The sequence below is a fragment of the Phocoena phocoena genome, chromosome 11, assembly GCF_963924675.1.
Source record: "Phocoena phocoena chromosome 11, mPhoPho1.1, whole genome shotgun sequence".
Taxonomy (NCBI): Eukaryota; Metazoa; Chordata; class Mammalia; order Artiodactyla; family Phocoenidae; genus Phocoena; species Phocoena phocoena.
In genome coordinates, this window is record NC_089229.1 from 26,871,064 (window position 1) to 26,890,095 (window position 19,032).

General features: G+C 39.8%; 1 protein-coding gene across 1 annotated transcript in view; it reads right to left on the reverse strand.

Moving 5' to 3' along the window:
- CRADD (CASP2 and RIPK1 domain containing adaptor with death domain) overlaps positions 1-19,032 on the reverse strand; it is a 191,640-nt gene that overhangs the window by 129,846 nt on the left and 42,762 nt on the right. The window lies entirely within an intron of this gene.

The window sequence follows — 19,032 nt, forward strand, 5'->3', positions numbered from 1 at the left end:
GCGAAGATCCCACATGCCGCGAAGCAACTAAGCCTGTGTGCCACAACTACCGAGATGCGTTCTAGAGCCCACAAGCCACAACTACTGAGCACTGCAACGAAGAGTAGCCCCCACTCACCACAACTAGAGAAAGCCCACACAGCAACAAAAACCCAACACAGCCAAAAATAAATAAATAAAAATAAATAAAGTTTAACAAAAAAATAAATAAAGACAGCTCATACAACTCAATAACAAAAAAAAAAAATCAAAAAATGGGCAGAAGACCTAAACAGACATTTCTCCAAAGAAGACATACAGATGTCCAATAGGCACATGAAAATAGGCTCAACACTGTTAATTATTAGAGGAATGCAAATCAAAACTACAATGAGGTACAACCTCACACTGGTCAGAATAGCCAGCATTAAAAAGCCTACAAATAACACATGCTGGAGAGGGTGTGGAGAAAAGCGAACGCTCCCATACTGTTGGTGGGTATGTAAATTGGTGCAGCCACTATGGAAATCAGTAATGGAGATTCCTCGAGAAACTAAAAATAGAGTTGCCACATGATCCAGCACTCCTACTCCTGGGCATATATCCAGATAAAACCATAATTTGAAAAGATACATGCACCATACATGCACCCCTATGTTCATAGCAGCACTATTTACAATAGCCAAGAATGGAAACAACCGAAATGTTCATCTACAGATGAATGGATAAAGAAAATGTAGTGTATATATATACAATGGAATACTACTCAGCCATAAAAAAGAATGAAAAATGCCATTTGCAGCTACATGGATGGAACTAGAGATTATCATACTAAGTGAAGAAGTCAGAAAGAGAAAGACAAATACCATATCACTTACATGTGGAATCTAAAATATGACACAAATGAACTTATCTATGAAACAGAAACAAACTCACAGATATAGAGAATAGACTTGTGGTTGCCAAGGGGGAGAGGGGGTGGGAGAGGGCTGGATTAGGAGTTTGGGATTAGCAGATGCAAACTAATATATATAGGATGGATAAACAACAAGGTCTTATTGTATAGCACAGGGAACTATATTCAATACCCTGTAAGAAACCATAATGGAAAAGAATATGAAAAATAATTTTAAAAATTGTTTGCTTTAAAATACATCAGCCCTTTTGTAAGATCCAGCCTGCAAAATGACCCAGTGATTCTTTCCTCCTAGTATTCACCCTGTGTAGCTGTCCCACCCCCCTCCCTGACCCAGGGAACCAATAGGATACCACAAAAATGACAGGGAAATGTGACTTCCTAGACTAAGTTTTTTTTGTTTTTTTTTTTTGCGCTACGCGGGCCTCTCACCATTGTGGCCTCTCCCGTTGCGGAGCACAGGCTCCGGACGCGCAGGCTCAGCGGCCATGGCTCACGGGCCCAGCCGCTCCGCGGCATGTGGGATCCTCCCGGACTGGGGCACAAACCCGTGTCCCCTGCTTTGGCAGGTGGACTCGCAACCACTGCGCCACCAGGGAAGCCCCTAGACTAAGTTTTAAAAGATATTTTGGCTTCCACCTTGTTCTCCAGGCTTGTTCGCTCTGGGGGAAAGCTGGCCTCCATACTGTGAAGACACTCAAGCAGCTGAGGGAGAAGCCCAAATGGGAAGGAAGCGAGACCTGCCAACAACCAACACCATGTGAGCTGTGTCAGCCTCAGCCTATCAATAGCGATGCTATGGCTAGGAATACCTACGGCATCACCTAGGTCTGTATGACTTGTGAGGAGGCCCCACGGACATCTTCCTGATTGAAGTCAGTGTTGTGGCTGGTCCAGCCCTTGTGGTGCTTATTATGATCTCAAGATGCACTTCAGCAATTCATGAGGGAACTTTGAAAAACAAGATTTATCACTCACAAGTCCTGGAGGGCACACGGCATGACCAAGGGCAACACAGTGAGGTCATGGGTAGAGAGAGAGGAAGGAAGTAAAGACCTGGGGCTCTGCCTTTATTAGGGTCTGAGGGTGGGGTGCCAAGGGTTTCACGGGTTCACTCTTTATTGGCAAATGTAAAGCATCAGGGCACAGGAAAGGAGAAGCAGGGTCACTCAGGTGGTCAGTTATCTAGGTTACCCAGATAAAAGGGGAACTTCATGGGTGGAGGCAGCCAGTTCCTTATCTCATTGTTTTGCTAAGAGCAGCAGTGCTATACAGCTGGCAATATATTTATTCAAGATGGATGTCTCTGAAATGGATGCCTCAGCAATCTAAAGCTTAAAGCCAGGTGCTTACATCACAATCAAAAAGCATACTGCTAGGCACTTATACCACATGAGTGCACCATCTTGGAAGCAGCAGTGTCATGCAAGAATGACTCTGGTCCCAGCTGACACCTTGAGATGTCATCGGAGACACCAAGCCAGAGCTATTCAGCTAAGGAACTTCCAAATCCCTGACCAAAAGAAACTGTATGAGATAATATATGCTCGTTGTTTTAAGCTGCTAGATTTAGGGGTGATTTGTTATGCAGCAATAGATTACTAATGTAAAACTTTATATTGTTAGGTTGCTAGCTGAAATGAACCATTAGATGTTAACTATCAATTCATACTAAGATGCAACTGCATACACTTGAATAAACAATTCTTACATACTGGTAGTCAATAGCATGGACTCTGAAGTCAGACTAACCAGGTTCAAAGGTATGCTCCATACTGTGTGACCCAAGACAAGTTATTCATCTACCCAGTCTTGTAAAGTGCGGATAAGAATAGTATGTATTTCATACGATTGTTTTGAGAACTGAGTTAATCCTAGTAAAGAGCAGTGTCAGGAGCACAAGAGCTCAATAAATACAAGCTAGTATGACATATGAATAAATAAACGAGGCTGTTCTTTATAAAAGGGGGGAAATGATAGTAGAAAGGACTGAGGAAACACATTCATCTGGCTGTTACTCTTAAGTTTTTTTGGCTCCTGCCACATGTAGAGAAGGAAAAAAGGGGCAGAGAGACAAAAGAAGGCAGACAAGATTGGGGCTAAAAAGCCTTTAACCACATCTAGCCAGAGCAAAGAAGTGTGGCCATATAATTTATCATGAAAAACATGGATACTTCTGAGAGTAAAAGCAGCCCTACTGAGAATCAGCCCTACTGAGAATCAGAAAAGAAGCATAAAACAGGACAGTCCCTATCAAAGCAGGTATATAAACACCCTTAAGTGACTACAGTATAAATAAACTGCTGAAGTTGAGAACGAAGCTCTGAAAAGGAGATTCAAACTCCAGAGCTATCCTGAGAGGAGCAAAGATAAAGACTGAGTCAAGTGTGTAAAGCATTATACTAAAACCCTGACTGAAGTCACTACTAGGATTCCTTTAAGCAGTGATGGAAAAATAATAATTTACCAAAAGGTAATAAATGGATGTTTTATTTCCTTAGTTCTTCTCTTAATGTGTCATCTGTTTAAATACAGTATTAATCTTCCCTTTCTTAACAGTTTCTAATGGGGCAGAATACATATTAATGTAGGTTCAGTTAATAGTGACTTTAACTGAACTTCCAGTTTAGACCAAAAGGCTATAAACATGGCATCAGCTGTTGACAGGCTGCCCTCACCGCAGGTGAAGTATCTTTGAGGAAATAAACACCATCCAGGGCTGAACTTTCAAACGTGATTGGTGAGATTTTTGTGATCTGTACTTCGTGACGAACTACGCTATTGGTCTAGTGATTCTTTATGGTAAGTACTTCAGAATCGGGCTTCCCTGGTGGCACAGTGGTTAAGAATCCGCCTGCCAATGCAGGGGACACGCGTTCAAGCCCTGGTCCAGGAAGATACCACATGTCGCAGAGCAACTAAGCCCGTGCGCCACAGCTACTGAGCCTGAGTTCTAGAGCCCATGAGCCACAACTACTGAGCCCACGTGCCACAACTACTGAAGCCCACACACCTAGAGCCCGTGCTCTGTAACAAGAGAAGCCACCACAATGAGAAGCCCGCGCACCACAACAAAGAGTAGCTCCCACTCGCTGCAACTAGGGAAAGCCCGTGCGCAGCAATGAAGACCCAACATAGCCAAAAATAAATAAATAAATAAAATAATTTTTAAAAAAAATTTCAGAATCTACTTTTTCCTATAATGATGTTCATGCTTTTTTTTTAAAGCAAAAAAAAAAAAAGCAAGATTTGTATTTGTGGAATGTCTCTCAAGTTTACTTATTTATTTTTGCCACCATATAAGAAAGAGCATGGTAAATACAAACTCATTCCCAGATCAATTCAATAAGATCTTTCCCTGAGACTGGCCTAAAATTCCTTAAGACTGTTTATATTGAACTTGTACAGGGACAGATGCCCTCTAAAAGTACAGGTTTTCTGTAGGTAAAATTTTTACCTTTACCTCATACTATAAGGCCCTTTATTGTGACATCCATGATGTTTCCACTCAGGAATTACACGGTAGCATAAAATGAGGAAATTTGGATAGTGACTTGCACATTCATGTCTAAGGACTTTACTGAGTATGAATGTCAAAATACAGTTTTTAAAAGGTTAGGAATATAATTCACATACAAATATACAGTGAGTATATTATATGTATACAATATACATATGTCAAAGACTTACGTAACTCATAATGAGGAAAATAGCAAGATGGCAAAGAAACTGGTATAGTAAATTAAAAAGAAAGAATACTGGAACAAGATTGCTAAATTACATACAACACTAGTTAATATTCTATAGGGCAATAAAATATAACCTTTGGGGTTATCTTCTCTACTTGCAAGAAGTCATTTGCATCATAACAATTTTCTGTAAGTTCTAACTTTAACAGAGTCTGAGGACTAATTAATAGCAAACAGTAAGTAAAACAAAGTTACATTCTCTAGAGAATCAGATGACTCTTAGGTCTTATTAGACAATGACTCTGAAAGGCTGTATCTCCGTCTTAACATCTTATTACCAAATTTCAGAACATTTTTCTTAATGCCCATAAAATCCTGATTCAGTTGTCCATAATAATAACAACTATACTTCTCTCCCTGAAAAATTCACCGAAATAAAAAGCCAGAACAGAGGCTGGATCTGAGGTTCAGTGTCAAATTCATCCTCCGAAGTTCCTTTCCACGCTGTACTTACGTCCCTTTATTAGGGTCCTATGACAAACACTGACTTTAGATCCTGAAGTGGCCTGCTTAAGGGCATAAACAGGACCTATTCATCTTCAGGTTCATCACAAAAGCCCAGCAGATCTTGCTGTTTATTCATTCACATAACAAAACTTACTGAGTACCTACTATGTACAAGAAGCTGTGTTAGGTTTGTTATATTGAATAGAGTGCTTTAAAGGAAATCAGTATAGCCAAGAGAGAATGCCTCAACAGTCCTGCAAGAAATGGACAAACACAAAAAGTCTATCACAACTGCAAAACCAAGGGAGGAAAAGAGAAAGGATTAAAAGAGAAAGTATGTCAATGCTGGCAGCAAACGATGGGTGTGCTGGAAGATAAACAGACAAAAGCCATAGTAGGAAACAAAAACCAGGTAACAGGAGACTTGCTCAATATTACAGAGGTGACCGCTTATGCATTCTTTAACCAAAAAGCTAAATATATGATGACAGTTAATTGGATTTGAAGAGAAAACCTAAAAACTAAAGAGAAACAAGTGACTTCAAAGTTTTCACATTTGAGTTAAAAACAAGGGAAACACTGGAATATTCCCAAAGGAGCCTAGCCTAGTTTTTAATATCGCATGACATGCACTTGAGAGGCCAAGTGAACTTATGCAAACCATGTTCCTCCCCTGCTTAAAAACCTTCAGGGGTTTCCTGTTCTCTGAATGAAATTCATATTGCTGTCCAGAGCATACAAGGTTCAGCAAGGTCTAGCCCCGCCTGCCTTTCCCTCTACCCCGGATCCTTGCCCCTTTGCTCATGAAGCTCCAGCCTGGCTTCTGAAAGGTCCTAGGACACACCAAGCTCCTCCCCATCTTAGGACCTTTGAACTTGCTGTCCCTCTATCGAGGATGCTCCTGGCATGGCTACCTCCAACCCATCCTTCAGGTCTCAGCTTCAATGTCACCTCCTCAAACAGACCTTCCCTAACCACCCCAACTCACCCACCCACCCACTCACATCTTACTCTTTGCTAACATAGTACCCTCATCTGTTTCCATGACAGCAGGGATCTTGCCTATGTCATTAACCATTATATACCCAGAACAGTGCCTGGCATTAACTAAGCACATAATATCATTGAAAGAATTCATGTAATCAATATGAAGAGCTAGAGTGCCACCAAGCAGCGCTCGTGTCAAAGCCCTAGAATAGCTGTGAAATTTCTAGTGGCTTCTTGAAAGTCTTATTTCTACTCCTGTTGAGCCCGGCCCATGGGGCAATATCAACCCTCATGGCTGCAAACAGCTTTCAGGTAAACTCCAAAGATAACTGGTTCCAGCCTAACTCCCACAAGAGCCTGCGGATGATTTTTTCTTCCAGAAACTTCCAAGTCTGAGGGTTTACCAAGCCTAGATCAGACCCTAAAGAGGGACTGGATGCCTTGGTTGAGCCAGATACAAATGCCTACACTTTGGGGCCTTTGTGCCTTTGCAGAGCACTTCTCCATCACAACCGCCATACTCAACACCTGAGAAGCTTCTCCCCTCCTGCTCACAGATACACTGCATCTCCACTGGGTCCTGGCTCCCTGCTTCTCAGCCAATGTTCAGGGGGAGAAGGAAAGAATTACCAGAAGATATGTGAGGGGACCACAATGCTGAAGGATGCCACCGTTTATTGAGCTCCATTCAGAACCTCATAATGTCTTCTCAACCACCCTAGGAAGCAGATCGGATTTTTTCTTTTTTTTCTTTCACAAGTTGAGCAAACCACCTAAGGTCACACAGCTAGAGGGTGGCAGAGGCAAGATCTACACCTAAGTTTAACTACCTTTAGAAGCTTTATTACTTCTGACACCATTTGGTGTCTTTATAGGCAGTTTTGGGGAAAGGGTGGGAGTGGAGGGGAGGGAAATGCCATGCCTCATATCACTGTCGGGCTCCCTGCATTAACAGGAAAGGAAGAGTTAAAGGGGTGGGGGGGGGAGAAATGAATAATAGAAGCGGAAGTCCCACCTTGTTCTCCCACCTCCCTTCTCTCATACTTCTTACCAGTCCCCTGCCCTTGACCTTGAACCTTCACTAGCAGCTGCCTGACAAGTGCCCTCTCCTGGGTTACATAGGAGGGCATTTCTGCTCTGAGTCCTGCCTAATGGAAACACTTCATTCTTGCTGTACGGCTGCAATATAGTGATGGCTTTCTGGTTTTCCTAATTGGAATTCAACACATTTTTCCATAAAAGAACATTACATCGTGGTTAGAGTTTATAATACCAGTGGCTTTTTTATTTTAAAAAAATGTATAATAGAGATACACTAATCTGAAATCCAAAACGCTCTGAAAACCAGAAGTTTTTTCATAACTCATTTGGCAGCAAAACCTGACCTGACCTGAACTCATTTGGCCTGAATTCATTTGGTGACAAAACCCGACCTGAACTGACATGAGGCTATTTATAGTTTTTATTTATCCCACTGAGTGTGAATATTCATCAGTTTCACTGCAGAAGTATTAATGTGTTTGATTATAGGATCCTGCTCCAGACCACACTGCAGTGCGATGTAATAACTGGTATACGCACAATATAATCCTTCTCAAAAAACAAAACAAAACAAAACTCAAAGTCAGCAAATCTGGCCTCAAAGGTTTTGAATACAGAATTGAAGACCTGTATTTATTCAGATTTAACCTCCTTGAACCTTGGGTTCATTGCAAGTCTGAAATTAGGTCGCAGACAACATCATTTCTTTGGGAAAATATATTCTTAATTTCAAACAAGCAACTTAAAAATGAACTTTTGGAACACCACTAATTCATGGGTTGGAAACTATATACAAGTATACAATAAAGAAAAAATTCTTCATGATAAAAGGTTTCCATTCTGAAAAAAAAAAAAAAATCAGATTCTGCTTCCCATTCTCACAGAATCTTCAGGGAAGTCTTCAGCTTCCAAAAAGAACAGCTAATCTTCTTGGACCTCTCTGTGCACTGAGGAGAGTATTGGAACATTAGAACATGAACCAAGAAAAAGAGAGGGAATACTAGAAATCCTGCTAACTGCTCCCATTCTGCCATTCTGTTCATTCTTATTTCTGCCAAAATTATGTTTTTATAAGTTTAATTGCAATTCAAAGTTAACCTTTCTAGCAGAAGGAAAGCATAAAATGTCCCTTTCAACACAAGATGAGTTCAAAGGAAAATTCCAATCTTCTTATAATCATTTTATGAATGTGATGAATCCTATAGCTGATTACTTTGCTGCCATTTTGTTTTGGCTGCTAGAAAAAAAAATCAGAGCCAAATTTATAGCCTAGCTCTAGCACCTGTATAGAATTTTATACTGTATTTTCTTTGCATTAAACCTACCCAAAGCAGCCTTGTTATTTTTCTCCTAATTTTATTTTCCTTTTGCCAAATTTCTTCATCTACTTATTTTATGTGGTGGTGGTGGTGGGTATGTATGTATGTGTAAATTTCCTCAAAATCTTTTTATAATAAGGTGGAGTCCAGATGAATAAACAAATAAGTAACTGTATGCTTAATAATGCACTGGTGTGGATCAACTTAATTCCAGCTGAAAAGACTTCAGTAATAACAGAACTCTAAATCATTTTGCTTGATTAATTGCACAGATCCTGAGCCCTAATTAAAACCTTCTATATCAGAATGCCCATGACCATCATTCATTACATGAAAATAATCATAAATCAGGGAAAGCAAAAGAAGCACCTTAGCTAAATTGCGTGTTTCAAATATATAGTCACCCGAGATATGTGGTTGTGATTTGATCATCACCACACCCCGAGGGCTAAAGAGGCACGAGTTTCAAGTCTCAGCATACATGCTGCCTATCCCTCTGCCCTGTATCTCCAGACCATCAGTTATGTCTCACAGCACCACGTCTGCGCCTGAAGCTGGCAGATCGCCATTTCTTGCACCAGGCCCCGTACTTGCTGGAGTTGCTGGAAGAAGGTGACAAAGTCCTAAAGAGTATTCACAAAACTCCCCAAGAGTCAACACTTTGTTTTACTGCTGCATCTGATGATCAGCCTTTCCTTTTCAGTAGCTCCAAAGCACTAGAATTTCCCCATGTATAATCCGTACTTCTGAACAGTTGTCTAGTTAAAACCTCTGAAGGGAAAAATTAGAATTTAAATAACGAATGGTAATCAGGATTCATAAATAGTAAATTAGGATGCATAATGTAAGCCTGCACTCCCCTGACCCCAAGCTGTAAGAACTATGCAGCTCTACAAAAAGTGAGGAGGGGGTTTACATGTGCCCTACAATTAGGAAGTTGCATATTCAAGCACATTTTAGGTATGAGTAAGTGGCAGCTAGGTCATGGGACCCGGTTTCTTAGCCAAAATTGGATTCTAGTAGAATTCTATTTGAATATATCAAAAACTCTCCAAGGCTGAAATGAGACTGCAGAGGAAAACCAATCTTTCTTAAATGCAATTATTAGTAGTATATATAGTATTGGTACTACAAACTGACTTCTATCTGATGCTATCTTAATACAATGCCCAAAACAAGAAGATTGGGAAAGGTTTTGCAACATAGAAGTTTGAATTTTTTTTAAAAAAAGCGTTTATTGTTTTATTAAACCTCTAAAACTTCTTTGTAAGTAATATTTAATGCTACCTGACTTTTTCAGTTCTAATTTCACTTTGCAAAATTTTGAGAATTAAGATGCTTAAAATCTCTTTAAAATGTTGGATTATGACTATAACCATCCCAGGAAAGCTGTACCTAGAAGGATATGGTAAGCAGAATTCTAAAGATGTGCCCCCAAGATTCCCATCCCCCTAGTCATAAATCAAGCACTAAGTTAGGTACTGCTGTGAAAAGAATTTGCTGGGTAATTAAGGTTACTAATCATTTGACTTTATCCAGGTGGGCCCAATGGAATTGCATGAGTCCTTTAAAAGCATACAAACGAAACAGAAGGGGAAGGCAGAGATATTCAAAGCAAAGGATTCCACACACTATTATTGACTCTGAAGATGGGGGGTGGTGGAGCATGAGTTAAGGAATGTGGAGCTGAGGAAGACCACTAGCTAAGAGCTAGCAAGGAAATGGGACATCAGTCCTACAACCACATGGAACTGAATTCTCCCCCAGGACCTACAGGTAAGAGTCCAGACCTGCTGATATCTTGACATGGGGCCTCGTGAGGACATGAACAGAGAACCCAGAAGAGCCATACTGTGCCCAAAGCTCAGACCCATAGGAAGGTGAGATAATAAATGGGTTTTGTTGTAAGCTACTAACTTTGTGGTGATTTGTTATAGCAGCAATAGAAAACTAATACAGAGGTAAAGCAAAAAAGAGCCAAAAGATGCACATTTCTGAGTCTAGTAAACTTATTTATCTTTATTTAATGACTTTGGCTAAAGCACAAAACATTCCATAGAAAACTAAAAGTAAACCAAAAACGACCATAACAGAAAATTAGGATATAAGTATGAAATCAAAGGGATTTTTAAAATGAAAACTGTTGCCAATATATCATTTTATTGCTTAATCTCAAGTACTGCCTTGAAATGGGAAGTTCTGCCGTTGTTTCTAAGCAGTTCAAAAGAAGATTCATAAGGCACAAAGCAAGAATCTGGAGCCCAAAATGTAGTTATCATTACTATGAAGCTAATCTCTTGTCTTATCATGATCTTCAAGTATATACCACACTTACTAAAATATATGAAAAAAAGGTGTTTAGGCTTTTATTATTTAAAGGAGAACAAGAACCAAGGAGAGAATTCAATTTAATAAAAGGAATAACATTTTAATAATTACAACTCTCCAGCAACAGAATGGAATGCCTCAAAAAGTGGTCAGAAATGTTATAAAAGAGATTCTTACAATTCCATTTAAAAATTGGCCTAAAAGACCTCTACACTCTATTCCAACTCAAATTCTGTGATTCCAACAACTTAGTAACACAGTTAGATTGGCTGCTATAAGAATACTGGCATTACCAGAGTACTAGGTAAGTTACATGTGAACACATTAAACTTTAACACTAGGTACCAGGGCAATTCTCACAGCAACATGAATTACTAGCATTCTGAGTTTCTGGACAGATACGAATATCCAAAAACGAAACTATGTTAAAGGACAGCCTTTTTTTGTTTTTGATTCTACAGAATTCCTTTTCAAAGGCGAAGTTTGGATGCATCCTTCTGGTTCTGAAGTGGGAGACAAGAATGGGAAAGAGTCCCTACCCGGAAGATAAGGGCCCCGGAACGCAAGGTGTTAATTTTCTGGCGCCGCACAAACACCTGACTCCACTAGCACAGTCTGCCCCTTCAAAACAAAATCTGCCGAACCTGCTCGTCACACAAGGACAAGAAATTTCCCGACAACCTGTGATTGCTAATTTACCGAGGATGGACAGCAGGCTGTTGAAAGGAACGCCAGTTTTCCCGGGGTTCTCTTCACGAACACAAATCCAAGTGTTTAATGCAAGATTCACACTTCACTCAGGTTTGTGTTTGGTTTGGTTTGTTTCCTGGAGATTGGCTGAGTTTCCCTGGTTTTGGTAGAGCGAGGAAGAGCCAGTCGCTTCCTAGCTACCTTTCACTAAGGCCACATTGGACAAATGCAAGTAAACACGTCTTTCAAGTATACCTCTGTCACTCCGGGCGCCGCCTTTGCGTAAGATGCAAGGAACGAAGGGAAACTGCCGAGTCACCCGCAGATCACACCCAGGGCGCCCCCGGGGTGGCGGGATGACCAGGCTGCAAAGGACCGCGGAGCGCCCCAGCCAAGCTCTCTGCTTTATCTGCTATTCGCACAGCGCCACCGCACTCACCAGTTCCTAGAGAAGGGATTCTGAGAAAAAAGGAAAGAGCCTGGTTCCCTAGAAACATTAAATTAACACAAGGGATCTGGAAACGAAACAGCAGATGCCTGAAAGCCTTCCCCTTGACTGTTTCCTGCCTTCTTGGAAAATCTTTGCGTTAAAATAGATTGGATTACTCTGCACGGCCAGATGCTGCTCAAGAACTTCGTTTTGGGTGAACATGAAAGCAAAGTTTGCCATCTTTTAAAACGATTTTTCTTTCCGAGGTGGTTTGAATAGCGGGTTTGGGTTGTTGATATCTGCTGGGACCTGAAGCTGAGGCTGTTTGCATTACAATAGAGACTTTCCACAACATTGACTTGCAAATCAGATAACAAAAAGCAGGGCGTGCAGAGTAGAAAGGTAGAACTCCGAAAGAGTAGTGAGAGTTCAGAATCCAGAGATTCACATCTCTGGAAACTGCCTAGAAAGAGCACGGTCCAGCCCCCTTATTTTACAAAGGAGAAAATAATGTAAGTTCTACCTCTAAGCCTACTTACTTTGACTACAGCTTTAAGAACACAGAAAAGTAAAACTAACAGCATTTCCAAAGCGTCAAAAACGGAAGCAGAAAGGCTGATGAGTAATACCTTATCAGCTTCCTCATTCTAAAACCCCATGTACTAACCTCCATCGACCCTATCTGCAAATTAATCTTATATAATTTATACATTCAAACCAAGATTAATAACCATGCACCTTGAGAACAGTGGGCCTTAAGAACAATGTACTACAGTCTCATGTCATCTTTACTTTCATATTTAAACATTTTTGGTAGCTGAGAATAAGATCCAAGGCTTCCTATGAGATACCACGGTTTTACAGAGGAAATAAGGTTTTTACTGTAGTAGCACCTTCCTTGATATTGTAACTTTTTCTCTTGATAACCTTTAAGGTGGGACACCATAATCATTAGCCACTATTTTACGTGCATCACGCTTTCTAGTAAATCAGACAGCAACCTGCAGCCCAAAAAGGATTCAATGCTTATCCCAAATTTGGGAGCACAAGATGGGGGAGAAGTATATTACATGATACACTGAACAAAAATAAATTTAAATATCCTTGCCTAAGCGTGAAAGCAACAAAACTCATTTTAAAGCAATACAGTCAGGCATAATCATTTCATCTGTAATAGGGCAAGTATACAGCTCCATGAGAATAGCAGCCCTCAGTATTTGTTTTAACAACTTACAGGGGATATGCAAAAATCTATCATTCCTCCCTAATATATGAAAAACTAAAGGGCAATTTCATAGCAACTTCAGTGCTTTCTAACGTAACCGTTGAACTTACGAAAAAGCAAGGAAATTTTTTAAATGTTTATAAGAAAGCAAAGGAAAATGCTGCAAAAATTATTTGGCTGGCAGGCCACGGAGAAAGCCGGAATCTTTGCAGGACTCACCAAACTACAGAGCTGTTTTAAAACCGAAACTCAAACAGATTTGAACAGGTATTAAGTATTTTATACAACAAAATTACCAAATGTACATACTTCGATAATCACAAGTAGAATCATTTCCAACTAGTTTGAAAAAACTATAGTTATACAAAAATAACTAAACTACTATGACAAGAATAAATAACGAGCCACACAATTATTATTAGTCAATGCTGGCCCTAAAAAAAATGACCAGAGAATTTCAAAATGATTAGGAATGATCAAGTATGACTCCTATATTTTCTAGGTAGGTAGTGACATTAAGAATGTGGTTTTCACAGAAATATAGTCCACTTATTTTTAATCACAATGACAAACAAAAATGACTGACTACAAACAAAAATGAATTGATTCAGATAGCTTCTTTTAAAAGGTTTTCTTTTTTTTTATTAAAAGCAAAACCTGTGGTAAACCACAGCGTTAGGGAAGCTTAACAAATTTTAAAATCCCCTCCAAATTATTTAAAAAAAAAAAAAAAGAAAGAAAAAAGCAGTATTCGTGCCATAGAAATGTGTGGCTAGCTTATAATCCTCAGAATTCCTTTCATGTAGCTAATGGGTATCTCATTTCTGGGACTTCCTCACACTTAATTGAAATGTTAAAGAAAAGGAGAAATATTTAGATGTTGATAAAGTTATTCTAATTACCCCGCTTCACTAACTTCAGCTCATCCAAGTTCAATATCTAGTAAGTGCCTGGTCTGCTTCGGCAGATTTTTCTTTTTCTATTTTAAAAGTCATTACTAAACAAATGAGGTTACTACTAGTTAAAACTCTAAATCCAGATGTCATTTGCTCTGTTGTAAAAATGTGCACAGTATTAGGCAAGTATACTTTTCCTCCCATATATTTTTGTATCTTTGGCCAAACTCCCCCAGTAACATTTTAGTTTATGGTCTGTATCCTAAAATAAAAACATTTGTATTTTTTGCCATAAAAATCAGTAAACTTCTTTTAAAGTTAGATGCTTCAAAATAAACAATACAAATATTGTATGAAAGTCCTATTATAATTAAAGAAGGTCGTTGGTAATGAGGAAGAAAATTGAAGGCATATTTGCAATAAATCAAAAGCAGAGTTGTCAACAGTAGCCTCCACAATTATTAGTAGTGTTTATAAAATACTGGTCTTTGCATTAATTCAGGAGTATAAGCTGGCAGGGTTTTCTCTTAATAAATGAAAAATAGTTTTTGTACTTTTAAGGTGAGAATGACTATTTTAAAAACGAAGACAACTTCCAGGATCTTTCTCTTTCTCCATCTCAAAACTATGAGTTTTATTTTTATCTTTTTGAATTCTTGAAATTCAATGACATTGTCATAGCTCTGTGAACCAAGATAACAGAAACCACCAACTGTAGGAGCCTTGATGCTTTCGATTATATTTTCCTAGAAAGATTTATATGATATTGATATTTAATCTCAATAGCTTTTTTTTTACGGAAATCCTCCAATGCCAATAAAAGTTAGATAATCTAAATCTCAGTAGTTCAGACAAATTTAGTCCGTTGGCATACCCTAAAAACAGGATAATTTAATAAGATCTAAATAACATTATATTCTATATTAAATAATACTTTCAAGACACATGTTCTGTTAAGATAAGCGAGTAACAACCTCGAATCTGTGTTGGAAATGAGCAGGGGACACATTTTTTTAAAAGGAGAAGAGGCTACATTAACCACTGCTCAAATCTCCCCGTTTGGGTGTAGGAGAGAGGTGGAAAGTACAGCCAGCCAGGTCCTTTATCCGGGCAGCTGCCCATCCCGGGGCACCACACTTCCATGTCCTGACCACTGTCAATCAGAATAGCTCAGTTTAAGCATCTCTACGGTCAGATACCTTTGTATTTTGCTGGGAGAAGAAAGGGAAAAACAAAAAATATATAAAGCTCTCTTTTCCCAAGCTCCCTGCATCCTTTCAAAATCACACTTTGCTAACAGAAGTTAGTATGATGAAGAAAGAAGCCACCAGGAACCTAAATGATTTCCCTTTAAGACAAGTTTTAAGGCCGAGAGGACACGTTCTTTTTTCTTTCTTTCTTTTTCCTTTTTTTCTTTTTTTAAGCCAGACTCTCTGGGTTACTTATGATTTTTATTCTGTTTGAATATGGTCCCTGTTACCTTTTGTAATTTTCTGGAAAGAAGTAAGATTTCCATTGTTTACAAGATAAAACAAGAGGTTGACACTTTACGCACAAAAAAAGAATAACCAAAGGTTACAGTGACGTCAGTTTTAGTTTTTGCTGAGGGCCGGTGGTTTTTTTTTTTTTCTTTTGTGCAGTGCGAGTGAAACAGGTGTGAGGCACTGACTGTGTTTTCTTAAAGGAGGAGCGGACTTTCACCTTCTCTCAGTGTTATCCTGGTTCTAAGGAGGGGGCCTGCTTTGCCAACTCTTCTGGGTAGACTTCATAACAGATTCAGCAGGCTCTATTCTCTAGGAAGGCTGAAGCTGGCAACCACATCTCATGGAAGATTCCACAAAAGGCTAAATTAGGATGAGATCGTCAACAGGCTTCAAAAAGGCAGAGTTCCAGGCCCCATCCCTGAGGCCAAAGGGGCCTCCTTCAGGTCCTCGTCCCCACAGTCTGACACTCTTGGCCTCTCCTCTCTCCTCTAGCTTCCCACCCCATTCTTCTGCCAGCCCTTCCTTTTTCCTCTAACCCTGCAAAAAGTGAGCAGCGCTGTTGTTTTGCTCCAACTGACAAAACAGCTAAGAAACAGCAGAAGAACATGACTGCCCTTTTCAAAATGGGCCACGTGATCACCCTATTTAAATCCAGCTCTTACAGTAAAAAGGAATAGAGAGGGAGGGAGCTGTTTATGAAACTCTCCTACTTGCCTTCATAATACTCTCATCTCCCCTCTCAGCCTCCTAAATACCCAAGTGAAGTTATATAATAAGCTGTATTTTCTCACTCTGAAATTTTTCCTTAGTCCAAATTGCTAATGTGGCAGGTTCCAGCTGCCTAAATTCCCTAAACAACATTCCCTGTTCCATAAAAAGCATGCAACTGCAAGCACAGCAGTCCTGCTCCAGTTCTGAGAACTAGAAACTGACTAGCCAGTTCCTTGGCCTGGGGAGGCCGTGAAACAGGCAACATGGACGATTTAAAGGTACACAATATCGGAGGTTCCATTTCACTCCCAGGCAGCCAAGAGTGGCCCAGGAGAGGCCATCCTCCATTTTTTTTCTGACTCTTACACTGATTCCCTGGGAACTACCTCTGCTCCAAAAGAAAACACCCCTCCAATGGAGAAAGGGGGACACTGAATTTCTACTGCTTTTTATGAATGTATTTGTTTCATGAAGAGGGAGAAGAGTTCCACAAAACAGACTGCCTTAGTTAAGTGACTTGAAAACTGTACATCCCAGAATAGCAAATACAGTAAAGTGCAAAGTTTGAGTCCTTTCTCTTAAATTATTTAATACAACTTCAACATTTAGAGAAATATTCATTGACCTTTCTCTGACACATACAGTATATGCCTCTACCTCTGGCAAAAATACTACCCAAACCAACCTAAGCAGACATAAATGCTTCATTTTGATTTTTAAGACTTCAAAGAAGGAAATTCTATAACCTACCTTGGCATTGCCAGACTTCACAACAGCCTTCGTACTTGACAATCAAACAATATCTAATTACTTGGAGTTCCCTGCACCCGCCATGCTAGTACATGTCTCTGTCTCTCTCCACGTGTTTTTTCCTCTAGTTAGAACAGCCTCTCCAACCCCATCCACACAGTGAGCTCTACTCTTCAGCAGGCGGCCTATGCCACCACCCCTCACCTGTCCCACATCTGAGTCCATCTCTGCCTCCTGTGTCACTTGTATACGTACCTGCACTGCCTCTATCAGAGAATACCATGTCTGTTCATGCATCTGTCTCCCCTGCTGGACTCAAACTCCTCGAGGAACTAATTGTTTTTGTATCTCCAGAGCCTTGCATATTTTGCATGAAAAAAAACAGGTGCTATAAACGAGAACCAACCTGATGTGGCTGTAAAATGACTTCTAGCTTTTAAACATAATGAGCCTAGTGCAAGGCTCATATACATCCTGCTGGTTGATCCAAACTCTGTCCTGCTGTAGTCTGAAACCATTTGTTCTTGCTCTATCCTCAGAGGAAAAAGAAAAACTGGTCACACTTCTCTGTCCTCTGTATCATATTTAGATGGGGATGGGAGCTGGGGTACGGGAGAATAATCGGGCTACCTAGTCACATCCTCAAAGAAATCAGTGTGGAACTCAAGGAAATTGGTGGATCCATCTAAATTTAACACACCTTCCATCCACCCATCAAAAGTATTTGAAATGCCATTGATGGAAATAAAAGAGAGAATTTACTGTGGAGAACAAAATAAAACTATTAGAAGAAAGAATCTGAGGAAGAGCTGGGGTTAGGTGATGTTTGTAAGTAAAGATGGGAAAAACATAAATGACGGAGGTCAAAACAGAAAGGTTTGAACCTAAGGACCTTAGAAATCATTTTGGTTTCTTTTTCTAGTAACAGGCTGACCACAGACAAGATTAATAAGAACATTATTCTCCAATTCCTACACAACGTCCTGCATTGCTGTTTAAGCATCTAGCGTCATGCTTGCTCTGATAAATGTGAGTGCCACGTACTGATTCATGTCATAGCTCCAGTGGCATGATTTTCTTTGAAGTTCTCTTTATTTATTTTAACAATTTAGGTGCCATAATCCTCAAAAGTTTTTCTGGGACTAGATCAAAGGGAGAGAGGCAGAAAAGGGGAGCTAAGATCTCTCGAGGACCTCTTACATGTGCCAGTCACCTTATAGGTGTATAACCACCCTCCCAATAAGTCCACTTGGTAGGCATACTTATTCCCATTCTCAATGCAGTTTTAAACCTATATCTATCTGGTTCTAAATCCAGTATTCGTTCTATAAATCATACTATTCCTATTTCTAATTTCAGCATTAAGAACACAAGAAGGCAGCTTCAAAGGTAAGAGGTATATCATTCATTCATTCATTCAACATTTATTCAAGAGCTACTATGAGCCAGGCACTGTACTTTCTTTCAGAATATAAAACATAAACAAGTTCTGGTGCTTGACTTCAAATTGCTCAAAGTTTAGTGGGAAAGGGACACAAAAACAAATAACTTGTTTTATTCTCTTTTCCCCCAGGCTCTGTATGGAGTTTTGTTTCTCCCCTTTGTCACTTTTTGCTGCCACTTTACTAACTTTCCAAACCTTAGTAGTTGCTTTCCCATTCCTTATTTAAACATTAATGAAACATGAGTAACCTACACCATTTCATAAACTGCCTTCATTGTTAGAATCAGATTCCAGAGGGATGTGAAATTGAACAAACCATAAATTTGCTCCAGGCACTCACCATTCCATATTTTTGGAGCATCTAATATAAGGCCCAGTGCTAGCTGGGGAAACAGTAGTAGAAACAAGATAACCAGAGTTCCTGCCCTCATAGAGCTTATCTTCTAACCATTCCAAGACGGGAGGAAGGCAGCAAACAAATCCATGGATTGTGATAGGCTTGTTACGAAGAAAAACGACAGGATGCTGTGAGAAAGTATGTATGGCACAGGCACCTGACCTTTGGCTGGGGTATGAGGAAGGCCTCCCCGCAGAAGTGGCATTAAAGCTGAGATCTATGAGTTGAGTGAAACTCCA